Source organism: Hyla sarda, unplaced genomic scaffold, assembly GCF_029499605.1.
Source record: "Hyla sarda isolate aHylSar1 unplaced genomic scaffold, aHylSar1.hap1 scaffold_1150, whole genome shotgun sequence".
Classification (NCBI taxonomy): domain Eukaryota; kingdom Metazoa; phylum Chordata; class Amphibia; order Anura; family Hylidae; genus Hyla; species Hyla sarda.
This window is the reverse complement of record NW_026607772.1, coordinates 1-12218: the sequence shown is the minus strand read 5'-3', so window position 1 is coordinate 12218 and position 12218 is coordinate 1. Positions and strand designations below refer to the sequence as shown.

The following is a 12218-nucleotide window of genomic DNA, read 5'->3' as shown; positions in this document are numbered from 1 at the left end:
AAAAAAAAGAAGAAAAAGAAGAATAATACGCCCAGAAAAGAGGCGAAAAGGAGAAAAACGTAAAAAAACGTGAAAAAAAAGTAAGAGGAAGAGAAGGGAAAAAAAGGTGGAAATGGGTTTAAAAGTGATTTCGGCGGAGAAATATATATATATATATATATATATATATATATATATATATACGCGCACACACACACATATATATAAACGTATTCTCCGTTGAGATATTGCAGCCGCTGCTGTGTCCAGGCCCAGGAGCCTTAGCACTGTGCTGTGATGTCACTCAATACCACTGACATCACTAGGTGTAAACAACATCTCTCCTTTGCTGTGTATGTGACTATGGAGCTGTTTGGTGATGTCGTCTATTATGGCCTTCATAGAAGCAACAGGAGATTGTTGCATCCATCTAGAACCCTCAGAACTACAGTGCTATGATGTCACTCACTTCCACAGGCCTTGCAGAGTGTAAACAACAACAACCCAGCTTTGTTGTGTATGTAACCATAGGGATTTGTGATGTCACCTAGAACCTTCACAGCAGCGACAGCTTTATGAGGAGCATCAGCACTGCTCTGCCTGAGCAGAACCATCACCGCCATAGGTTGTCAAATAACCCGGGTTTAACCCACACAGGTAAGTCCAATGGGGTGCAGGCATGTCCTCTATGCTTACAGCTTCCCGTGGGTGTTGGTTTGATACCGTTTGGGGACAGCCAAGGAGGCATCTGCAGGCAACAAAGGTAGGTGTGTGCTTGTGTGTGTGTTTCCTATGCAGATCCTAAGCCCAGTGTCACATGCAAGTAGGAGGAGTAAGAAGGGTTCCTGGCAAATCCGGGTTATGGATTGCATTTAAAAAGGCCCCGTGGGAGTGCAATGGGCCCCTGTCTTGCTGCTTAGCAATAATGGTATGGGTTTAGGTTCTGCTGTGTGTACTGGTGGTTGACTGCCCCCCAGCCCAGAGTGTGCATGGAAAATTGTCTGGCAGCCTCCCTGACAGCAAGCAGTGATAGTGCCCATGAAGGGCACCTTGTTGGGCCCGCCCCTTTCACGGTTATCGCTTCTCGGCCTTTTGGCTAAGATCAAGTGTAGTATCTGTTCTTATCAGTTTAATATCTGATACGTCCCCTATCTGGGGACCATATATTAAATGGATTTTTGAGAACGGGGGCCGATTTCGAAGCTTGCTTCCGTCGCCCTATGCATTGACCCGATATGGCAGTATCTTCGGGTACAGTGCACCACCCCCTTACAGGGTTAAAAAGAAAGATTCCTACTTTCATTGCTACCTGCTTGCTGGCTAGCCAGCTAGCCAGCCCTGTGGGCCTTGCTGCTGCTGCAGCCAAAAAACAAAAGGTGGTGCTGCTGCTGCTTCTGCTGCTTCTGCTTCTGCTTGTGTCTGGCCGCTGTTGGAGCGTCCAGGCACAGGACTTCTGCTGCTGCTGACTAAATGGCCTCCTTAATTGGATCATTTGAGTAGCCAGCACACCTGTGCAGGTAGGGCATGACATGATAGGCAGCTGCCTTGATAGCGGGTGGGTGCTGAATGTTCCTAATTGACAAAATAAGATTAATGCTTATGAAGAAATATAAAATCTCATCCCTTCCCCAATATCGCGCCACACCCCTACCCCTTAATTCCCTGGTTGAACTTGATGGACATATGTCTTTTTTCGACCGTACTAACTATGTAACTATGTAACATAACATGGGGGGGGGGGGGGGGGGGGTCTCCTGGCTGTTCACACAGGTGTGTCATTGCTGTACATTGACCATGCATTGCTTCTGTGGTATTGCAAAGGCAAAGACAAATGCTTCCAGCCATCCATTGCACTAATGGATTGGTCATCAGCTGGCTGTCTATGTCCCGCATCAATATAGACCAAAGTACAGAGGGTTAGGCTATGCTATTGTGCACCTACCTGATGCATCAGAAGGTGCGAGGCCCTTGCTAAATTCTGTGCACAGACTTTGAGATCTATACTTTAGACTGTATCTAAACCTGCTCCAACATGGACTGACATTCTGGCCTACTTTCAGCCGATGCGACTTGTCTGTCGCTGAACAGTCGCTTTTTATGTATTCAGCACCTATGTATAATGTTGTAAAAATGCTCTAGAAGCTAAAGTCGCAGAAATGTCACACATATTTGGCCTGCAACTTTCTGTGCGACAAATTCAGACAGGAAAAATCAGTATAAATCCTTAGAAAATTATCCCCCAGTGTCTCCATCTGCTGGCGGTATTGAATAAGCATTGCTGCACTGATGGGGTATGCATTAGACGAAAAAAAAGAAGAAAAAGAAGAATAATACGCCCAGAAAAGAGGCGAAAAGGAGAAAAACGTAAAAAAACGTGAAAAAAAAGTAAGAGGAAGAGAAGGGAAAAAAAGGTGGAAATGGGTTTAAAAGTGATTTCGGCGGAGAATATATATATATATATATATATATATATATATATATACGCGCACACACACACATATATATAAACGTATTCTCCGTTGAGATATTGCAGCCGCTGCTGTGTCCAGGCCCAGGAGCCTTAGCACTGTGCTGTGATGTCACTCAATACCACTGACATCACTAGGTGTAAACAACATCTCTCCTTTGCTGTGTATGTGACTATGGAGCTGTTTGGTGATGTCGTCTATTATGGCCTTCATAGAAGCAACAGGAGATTGTTGCATCCATCTAGAACCCTCAGAACTACAGTGCTATGATGTCACTCACTTCCACAGGCCTTGCAGAGTGTAAACAACAACAACCCAGCTTTGTTGTGTATGTAACCATAGGGATTTGTGATGTCACCTAGAACCTTCACAGCAGTGACAGCTTTATGAGGAGCATCAGCACTGCTCTGCCTGAGCAGAACCATCACCGCCATAGGTTGTCAAATAACCCGGGTTTAACCCACACAGGTAAGTCCAATGGGGTGCAGGCATGTCCTCTATGCTTACAGCTTCCCGTGGGTGTTGGTTTGATACCGTTTGGGGACAGCCAAGGAGGCATCTGCAGGCAACAAAGGTAGGTGTGTGCTTGTGTGTGTGTTTCCTATGCAGATCCTAAGCCCAGTGTCACATGCAAGTAGGAGGAGTAAGAAGGGTTCCTGGCAAATCCGGGTTATGGATTGCATTTAAAAAGGCCCCGTGGGAGTGCAATGGGCCCCTGTCTTGCTGCTTAGCAATAATGGTATGGGTTTAGGTTCTGCTGTGTGTACTGGTGGTTGACTGCCCCCCAGCCCAGAGTGTGCATGGAAAATTGTCTGGCAGCCTCCCTGACAGCAAGCAGTGATAGTGCCCATGAAGGGCACCTTGTTGGGCCCGCCCCTTTCACGGTTATCGCTTCTCGGCCTTTTGGCTAAGATCAAGTGTAGTATCTGTTCTTATCAGTTTAATATCTGATACGTCCCCTATCTGGGGACCATATATTAAATGGATTTTTGAGAACGGGGGCCGATTTCGAAGCTTGCTTCCGTCGCCCTATGCATTGACCCGATATGGCAGTATCTTCGGGTACAGTGCACCACCCCCTTACAGGGTTAAAAAGAAAGATTCCTACTTTCATTGCTACCTGCTTGCTGGCTAGCCAGCTAGCCAGCCCTGTGGGCCTTGCTGCTGCTGCAGCCAAAAAACAAAAGGTGGTGCTGCTGCTGCTTCTGCTGCTTCTGCTTCTGCTTGTGTCTGGCCGCTGTTGGAGCGTCCAGGCACAGGACTTCTGCTGCTGCTGACTAAATGGCCTCCTTAATTGGATCATTTGAGTAGCCAGCACACCTGTGCAGGTAGGGCATGACATGATAGGCAGCTGCCTTGATAGCGGGTGGGTGCTGAATGTTCCTAATTGACAAAATAAGATTAATGCTTATGAAGAAATATAAAATCTCATCCCTTCCCCAATATCGCGCCACACCCCTACCCCTTAATTCCCTGGTTGAACTTGATGGACATATGTCTTTTTTCGACCGTACTAACTATGTAACTATGTAACATAACATGGGGGGGGGGGGGGGGGTCTCCTGGCTGTTCACACAGGTGTGTCATTGCTGTACATTGACCATGCATTGCTTCTGTGGTATTGCAAAGGCAAAGACAAATGCTTCCAGCCATCCATTGCACTAATGGATTGGTCATCAGCTGGCTGTCTATGTCCCGCATCAATATAGACCAAAGTACAGAGGGTTAGGCTATGCTATTGTGCACCTACCTGATGCATCAGAAGGTGCGAGGCCCTTGCTAAATTCTGTGCACAGACTTTGAGATCTATACTTTAGACTGTATCTAAACCTGCTCCAACATGGACTGACATTCTGGCCTACTTTCAGCCGATGCGACTTGTCTGTCGCTGAACAGTCGCTTTTTATGTATTCAGCACCTATGTATAATGTTGTAAAAATGCTCTAGAAGCTAAAGTCGCAGAAATGTCACACATATTTGGCCTGCAACTTTCTGTGCGACAAATTCAGACAGGAAAAATCAGTATAAATCCTTAGAAAATTATCCCCCAGTGTCTCCATCTGCTGGCGGTATTGAATAAGCATTGCTGCACTGATGGGGTATGCATTAGACGAAAAAAAAGAAGAAAAAGAAGAATAATACGCCCAGAAAAGAGGCGAAAAGGAGAAAAACGTAAAAAAACGTGAAAAAAAAGTAAGAGGAAGAGAAGGGAAAAAAAGGTGGAAATGGGTTTAAAAGTGATTTCGGCGGAGAATATATATATATATATATATATATATATATATATATATATATATATACGCGCACACACACACATATATATAAACGTATTCTCCGTTGAGATATTGCAGCCGCTGCTGTGTCCAGGCCCAGGAGCCTTAGCACTGTGCTGTGATGTCACTCAATACCACTGACATCACTAGGTGTAAACAACATCTCTCCTTTGCTGTGTATGTGACTATGGAGCTGTTTGGTGATGTCGTCTATTATGGCCTTCATAGAAGCAACAGGAGATTGTTGCATCCATCTAGAACCCTCAGAACTACAGTGCTATGATGTCACTCACTTCCACAGGCCTTGCAGAGTGTAAACAACAACAACCCAGCTTTGTTGTGTATGTAACCATAGGGATTTGTGATGTCACCTAGAACCTTCACAGCAGCGACAGCTTTATGAGGAGCATCAGCACTGCTCTGCCTGAGCAGAACCATCACCGCCATAGGTTGTCAAATAACCCGGGTTTAACCCACACAGGTAAGTCCAATGGGGTGCAGGCATGTCCTCTATGCTTACAGCTTCCCGTGGGTGTTGGTTTGATACCGTTTGGGGACAGCCAAGGAGGCATCTGCAGGCAACAAAGGTAGGTGTGTGCTTGTGTGTGTGTTTCCTATGCAGATCCTAAGCCCAGTGTCACATGCAAGTAGGAGGAGTAAGAAGGGTTCCTGGCAAATCCGGGTTATGGATTGCATTTAAAAAGGCCCCGTGGGAGTGCAATGGGCCCCTGTCTTGCTGCTTAGCAATAATGGTATGGGTTTAGGTTCTGCTGTGTGTACTGGTGGTTGACTGCCCCCCAGCCCAGAGTGTGCATGGAAAATTGTCTGGCAGCCTCCCTGACAGCAAGCAGTGATAGTGCCCATGAAGGGCACCTTGTTGGGCCCGCCCCTTTCACGGTTATCGCTTCTCGGCCTTTTGGCTAAGATCAAGTGTAGTATCTGTTCTTATCAGTTTAATATCTGATACGTCCCCTATCTGGGGACCATATATTAAATGGATTTTTGAGAACGGGGGCCGATTTCGAAGCTTGCTTCCGTCGCCCTATGCATTGACCCGATATGGCAGTATCTTCGGGTACAGTGCACCACCCCCTTACAGGGTTAAAAAGAAAGATTCCTACTTTCATTGCTACCTGCTTGCTGGCTAGCCAGCTAGCCAGCCCTGTGGGCCTTGCTGCTGCTGCAGCCAAAAAACAAAAGGTGGTGCTGCTGCTGCTTCTGCTGCTTCTGCTTCTGCTTGTGTCTGGCCGCTGTTGGAGCGTCCAGGCACAGGACTTCTGCTGCTGCTGACTAAATGGCCTCCTTAATTGGATCATTTGAGTAGCCAGCACACCTGTGCAGGTAGGGCATGACATGATAGGCAGCTGCCTTGATAGCGGGTGGGTGCTGAATGTTCCTAATTGACAAAATAAGATTAATGCTTATGAAGAAATATAAAATCTCATCCCTTCCCCAATATCGCGCCACACCCCTACCCCTTAATTCCCTGGTTGAACTTGATGGACATATGTCTTTTTTCGACCGTACTAACTATGTAACTATGTAACATAACATGGGGGGGGGGGGGGGTCTCCTGGCTGTTCACACAGGTGTGTCATTGCTGTACATTGACCATGCATTGCTTCTGTGGTATTGCAAAGGCAAAGACAAATGCTTCCAGCCATCCATTGCACTAATGGATTGGTCATCAGCTGGCTGTCTATGTCCCGCATCAATATAGACCAAAGTACAGAGGGTTAGGCTATGCTATTGTGCACCTACCTGATGCATCAGAAGGTGCGAGGCCCTTGCTAAATTCTGTGCACAGACTTTGAGATCTATACTTTAGACTGTATCTAAACCTGCTCCAACATGGACTGACATTCTGGCCTACTTTCAGCCGATGCGACTTGTCTGTCGCTGAACAGTCGCTTTTTATGTATTCAGCACCTATGTATAATGTTGTAAAAATGCTCTAGAAGCTAAAGTCGCAGAAATGTCACACATATTTGGCCTGCAACTTTCTGTGCGACAAATTCAGACAGGAAAAATCAGTATAAATCCTTAGAAAATTATCCCCCAGTGTCTCCATCTGCTGGCGGTATTGAATAAGCATTGCTGCACTGATGGGGTATGCATTAGACGAAAAAAAAGAAGAAAAAGAAGAATAATACGCCCAGAAAAGAGGCGAAAAGGAGAAAAACGTAAAAAAACGTGAAAAAAAAGTAAGAGGAAGAGAAGGGAAAAAAAGGTGGAAATGGGTTTAAAAGTGATTTCGGCGGAGAATATATATATATATATATATATATATATATATATATATATATATACGCGCACACACACACATATATATAAACGTATTCTCCGTTGAGATATTGCAGCCGCTGCTGTGTCCAGGCCCAGGAGCCTTAGCACTGTGCTGTGATGTCACTCAATACCACTGACATCACTAGGTGTAAACAACATCTCTCCTTTGCTGTGTATGTGACTATGGAGCTGTTTGGTGATGTCGTCTATTATGGCCTTCATAGAAGCAACAGGAGATTGTTGCATCCATCTAGAACCCTCAGAACTACAGTGCTATGATGTCACTCACTTCCACAGGCCTTGCAGAGTGTAAACAACAACAACCCAGCTTTGTTGTGTATGTAACCATAGGGATTTGTGATGTCACCTAGAACCTTCACAGCAGCGACAGCTTTATGAGGAGCATCAGCACTGCTCTGCCTGAGCAGAACCATCACCGCCATAGGTTGTCAAATAACCCGGGTTTAACCCACACAGGTAAGTCCAATGGGGTGCAGGCATGTCCTCTATGCTTACAGCTTCCCGTGGGTGTTGGTTTGATACCGTTTGGGGACAGCCAAGGAGGCATCTGCAGGCAACAAAGGTAGGTGTGTGCTTGTGTGTGTGTTTCCTATGCAGATCCTAAGCCCAGTGTCACATGCAAGTAGGAGGAGTAAGAAGGGTTCCTGGCAAATCCGGGTTATGGATTGCATTTAAAAAGGCCCCGTGGGAGTGCAATGGGCCCCTGTCTTGCTGCTTAGCAATAATGGTATGGGTTTAGGTTCTGCTGTGTGTACTGGTGGTTGACTGCCCCCCAGCCCAGAGTGTGCATGGAAAATTGTCTGGCAGCCTCCCTGACAGCAAGCAGTGATAGTGCCCATGAAGGGCACCTTGTTGGGCCCGCCCCTTTCACGGTTATCGCTTCTCGGCCTTTTGGCTAAGATCAAGTGTAGTATCTGTTCTTATCAGTTTAATATCTGATACGTCCCCTATCTGGGGACCATATATTAAATGGATTTTTGAGAACGGGGGCCGATTTCGAAGCTTGCTTCCGTCGCCCTATGCATTGACCCGATATGGCAGTATCTTCGGGTACAGTGCACCACCCCCTTACAGGGTTAAAAAGAAAGATTCCTACTTTCATTGCTACCTGCTTGCTGGCTAGCCAGCTAGCCAGCCCTGTGGGCCTTGCTGCTGCTGCAGCCAAAAAACAAAAGGTGGTGCTGCTGCTGCTTCTGCTGCTTCTGCTTCTGCTTGTGTCTGGCCGCTGTTGGAGCGTCCAGGCACAGGACTTCTGCTGCTGCTGACTAAATGGCCTCCTTAATTGGATCATTTGAGTAGCCAGCACACCTGTGCAGGTAGGGCATGACATGATAGGCAGCTGCCTTGATAGCGGGTGGGTGCTGAATGTTCCTAATTGACAAAATAAGATTAATGCTTATGAAGAAATATAAAATCTCATCCCTTCCCCAATATCGCGCCACACCCCTACCCCTTAATTCCCTGGTTGAACTTGATGGACATATGTCTTTTTTCGACCGTACTAACTATGTAACTATGTAACATAACATGGGGGGGGGGGGGGGTCTCCTGGCTGTTCACACAGGTGTGTCATTGCTGTACATTGACCATGCATTGCTTCTGTGGTATTGCAAAGGCAAAGACAAATGCTTCCAGCCATCCATTGCACTAATGGATTGGTCATCAGCTGGCTGTCTATGTCCCGCATCAATATAGACCAAAGTACAGAGGGTTAGGCTATGCTATTGTGCACCTACCTGATGCATCAGAAGGTGCGAGGCCCTTGCTAAATTCTGTGCACAGACTTTGAGATCTATACTTTAGACTGTATCTAAACCTGCTCCAACATGGACTGACATTCTGGCCTACTTTCAGCCGATGCGACTTGTCTGTCGCTGAACAGTCGCTTTTTATGTATTCAGCACCTATGTATAATGTTGTAAAAATGCTCTAGAAGCTAAAGTCGCAGAAATGTCACACATATTTGGCCTGCAACTTTCTGTGCGACAAATTCAGACAGGAAAAATCAGTATAAATCCTTAGAAAATTATCCCCCAGTGTCTCCATCTGCTGGCGGTATTGAATAAGCATTGCTGCACTGATGGGGTATGCATTAGACGAAAAAAAAGAAGAAAAAGAAGAATAATACGCCCAGAAAAGAGGCGAAAAGGAGAAAAACGTAAAAAAACGTGAAAAAAAAGTAAGAGGAAGAGAAGGGAAAAAAAGGTGGAAATGGGTTTAAAAGTGATTTCGGCGGAGAAATATATATATATATATATATATATATATATATATATATATATATATATACGCGCACACACACACATATATATAAACGTATTCTCCGTTGAGATATTGCAGCCGCTGCTGTGTCCAGGCCCAGGAGCCTTAGCACTGTGCTGTGATGTCACTCAATACCACTGACATCACTAGGTGTAAACAACATCTCTCCTTTGCTGTGTATGTGACTATGGAGCTGTTTGGTGATGTCGTCTATTATGGCCTTCATAGAAGCAACAGGAGATTGTTGCATCCATCTAGAACCCTCAGAACTACAGTGCTATGATGTCACTCACTTCCACAGGCCTTGCAGAGTGTAAACAACAACAACCCAGCTTTGTTGTGTATGTAACCATAGGGATTTGTGATGTCACCTAGAACCTTCACAGCAGCGACAGCTTTATGAGGAGCATCAGCACTGCTCTGCCTGAGCAGAACCATCACCGCCATAGGTTGTCAAATAACCCGGGTTTAACCCACACAGGTAAGTCCAATGGGGTGCAGGCATGTCCTCTATGCTTACAGCTTCCCGTGGGTGTTGGTTTGATACCGTTTGGGGACAGCCAAGGAGGCATCTGCAGGCAACAAAGGTAGGTGTGTGCTTGTGTGTGTGTTTCCTATGCAGATCCTAAGCCCAGTGTCACATGCAAGTAGGAGGAGTAAGAAGGGTTCCTGGCAAATCCGGGTTATGGATTGCATTTAAAAAGGCCCCGTGGGAGTGCAATGGGCCCCTGTCTTGCTGCTTAGCAATAATGGTATGGGTTTAGGTTCTGCTGTGTGTACTGGTGGTTGACTGCCCCCCAGCCCAGAGTGTGCATGGAAAATTGTCTGGCAGCCTCCCTGACAGCAAGCAGTGATAGTGCCCATGAAGGGCACCTTGTTGGGCCCGCCCCTTTCACGGTTATCGCTTCTCGGCCTTTTGGCTAAGATCAAGTGTAGTATCTGTTCTTATCAGTTTAATATCTGATACGTCCCCTATCTGGGGACCATATATTAAATGGATTTTTGAGAACGGGGGCCGATTTCGAAGCTTGCTTCCGTCGCCCTATGCATTGACCCGATATGGCAGTATCTTCGGGTACAGTGCACCACCCCCTTACAGGGTTAAAAAGAAAGATTCCTACTTTCATTGCTACCTGCTTGCTGGCTAGCCAGCTAGCCAGCCCTGTGGGCCTTGCTGCTGCTGCAGCCAAAAAACAAAAGGTGGTGCTGCTGCTGCTTCTGCTGCTTCTGCTTCTGCTTGTGTCTGGCCGCTGTTGGAGCGTCCAGGCACAGGACTTCTGCTGCTGCTGACTAAATGGCCTCCTTAATTGGATCATTTGAGTAGCCAGCACACCTGTGCAGGTAGGGCATGACATGATAGGCAGCTGCCTTGATAGCGGGTGGGTGCTGAATGTTCCTAATTGACAAAATAAGATTAATGCTTATGAAGAAATATAAAATCTCATCCCTTCCCCAATATCGCGCCACACCCCTACCCCTTAATTCCCTGGTTGAACTTGATGGACATATGTCTTTTTTCGACCGTACTAACTATGTAACTATGTAACATAACATGGGGGGGGGGGGGGGGTCTCCTGGCTGTTCACACAGGTGTGTCATTGCTGTACATTGACCATGCATTGCTTCTGTGGTATTGCAAAGGCAAAGACAAATGCTTCCAGCCATCCATTGCACTAATGGATTGGTCATCAGCTGGCTGTCTATGTCCCGCATCAATATAGACCAAAGTACAGAGGGTTAGGCTATGCTATTGTGCACCTACCTGATGCATCAGAAGGTGCGAGGCCCTTGCTAAATTCTGTGCACAGACTTTGAGATCTATACTTTAGACTGTATCTAAACCTGCTCCAACATGGACTGACATTCTGGCCTACTTTCAGCCGATGCGACTTGTCTGTCGCTGAACAGTCGCTTTTTATGTATTCAGCACCTATGTATAATGTTGTAAAAATGCTCTAGAAGCTAAAGTCGCAGAAATGTCACACATATTTGGCCTGCAACTTTCTGTGCGACAAATTCAGACAGGAAAAATCAGTATAAATCCTTAGAAAATTATCCCCCAGTGTCTCCATCTGCTGGCGGTATTGAATAAGCATTGCTGCACTGATGGGGTATGCATTAGACGAAAAAAAAGAAGAAAAAGAAGAATAATACGCCCAGAAAAGAGGCGAAAAGGAGAAAAACGTAAAAAAACGTGAAAAAAAAGTAAGAGGAAGAGAAGGGAAAAAAAGGTGGAAATGGGTTTAAAAGTGATTTCGGCGGAGAAATATATATATATATATATATATATATATATATATATATATATACGCGCACACACACACATATATATAAACGTATTCTCCGTTGAGATATTGCAGCCGCTGCTGTGTCCAGGCCCAGGAGCCTTAGCACTGTGCTGTGATGTCACTCAATACCACTGACATCACTAGGTGTAAACAACATCTCTCCTTTGCTGTGTATGTGACTATGGAGCTGTTTGGTGATGTCGTCTATTATGGCCTTCATAGAAGCAACAGGAGATTGTTGCATCCATCTAGAACCCTCAGAACTACAGTGCTATGATGTCACTCACTTCCACAGGCCTTGCAGAGTGTAAACAACAACAACCCAGCTTTGTTGTGTATGTAACCATAGGGATTTGTGATGTCACCTAGAACCTTCACAGCAGCGACAGCTTTATGAGGAGCATCAGCACTGCTCTGCCTGAGCAGAACCATCACCGCCATAGGTTGTCAAATAACCCGGGTTTAACCCACACAGGTAAGTCCAATGGGGTGCAGGCATGTCCTCTATGCTTACAGCTTCCCGTGGGTGTTGGTTTGATACCGTTTGGGGACAGCCAAGGAGGCATCTGCAGGCAACAAAGGTAGGTGTGTGCTTGTGTGTGTGTTTCCTATGCAGATCCTAAGCCCAGTGTCACATGCAA

The 12218-nt window shown here is 46.0% G+C and overlaps 5 non-coding genes across 5 annotated transcripts; all 5 read left to right on the top strand.

Annotated features, from left to right (window-relative positions):
- The first annotated feature begins 1055 nt into the window (after positions 1-1055).
- LOC130302067 (U2 spliceosomal RNA) lies at positions 1056-1246 on the top strand. Its single transcript, XR_008852378.1, has one exon. It is a non-coding gene; the product is annotated as a U2 spliceosomal RNA (small nuclear RNA).
- A 2088-nt stretch (positions 1247-3334) lies between these two features.
- Positions 3335-3525, top strand: LOC130302066 (U2 spliceosomal RNA). Its single transcript, XR_008852377.1, has one exon. It is a non-coding gene; the product is annotated as a U2 spliceosomal RNA (small nuclear RNA).
- Positions 3526-5620: 2095 nt separating this feature from the next.
- LOC130302065 (U2 spliceosomal RNA) lies at positions 5621-5811 on the top strand. The gene has a single exon (XR_008852376.1). It is a non-coding gene; the product is annotated as a U2 spliceosomal RNA (small nuclear RNA).
- A 2091-nt stretch (positions 5812-7902) lies between these two features.
- Positions 7903-8093, top strand: LOC130302108 (U2 spliceosomal RNA). Its single transcript, XR_008852414.1, has one exon. It is a non-coding gene; the product is annotated as a U2 spliceosomal RNA (small nuclear RNA).
- Positions 8094-10189: 2096 nt separating this feature from the next.
- Positions 10190-10380, top strand: LOC130302098 (U2 spliceosomal RNA). Its single transcript, XR_008852408.1, has one exon. It is a non-coding gene; the product is annotated as a U2 spliceosomal RNA (small nuclear RNA).
- The last annotated feature ends 1838 nt before the right edge of the window (positions 10381-12218 follow it).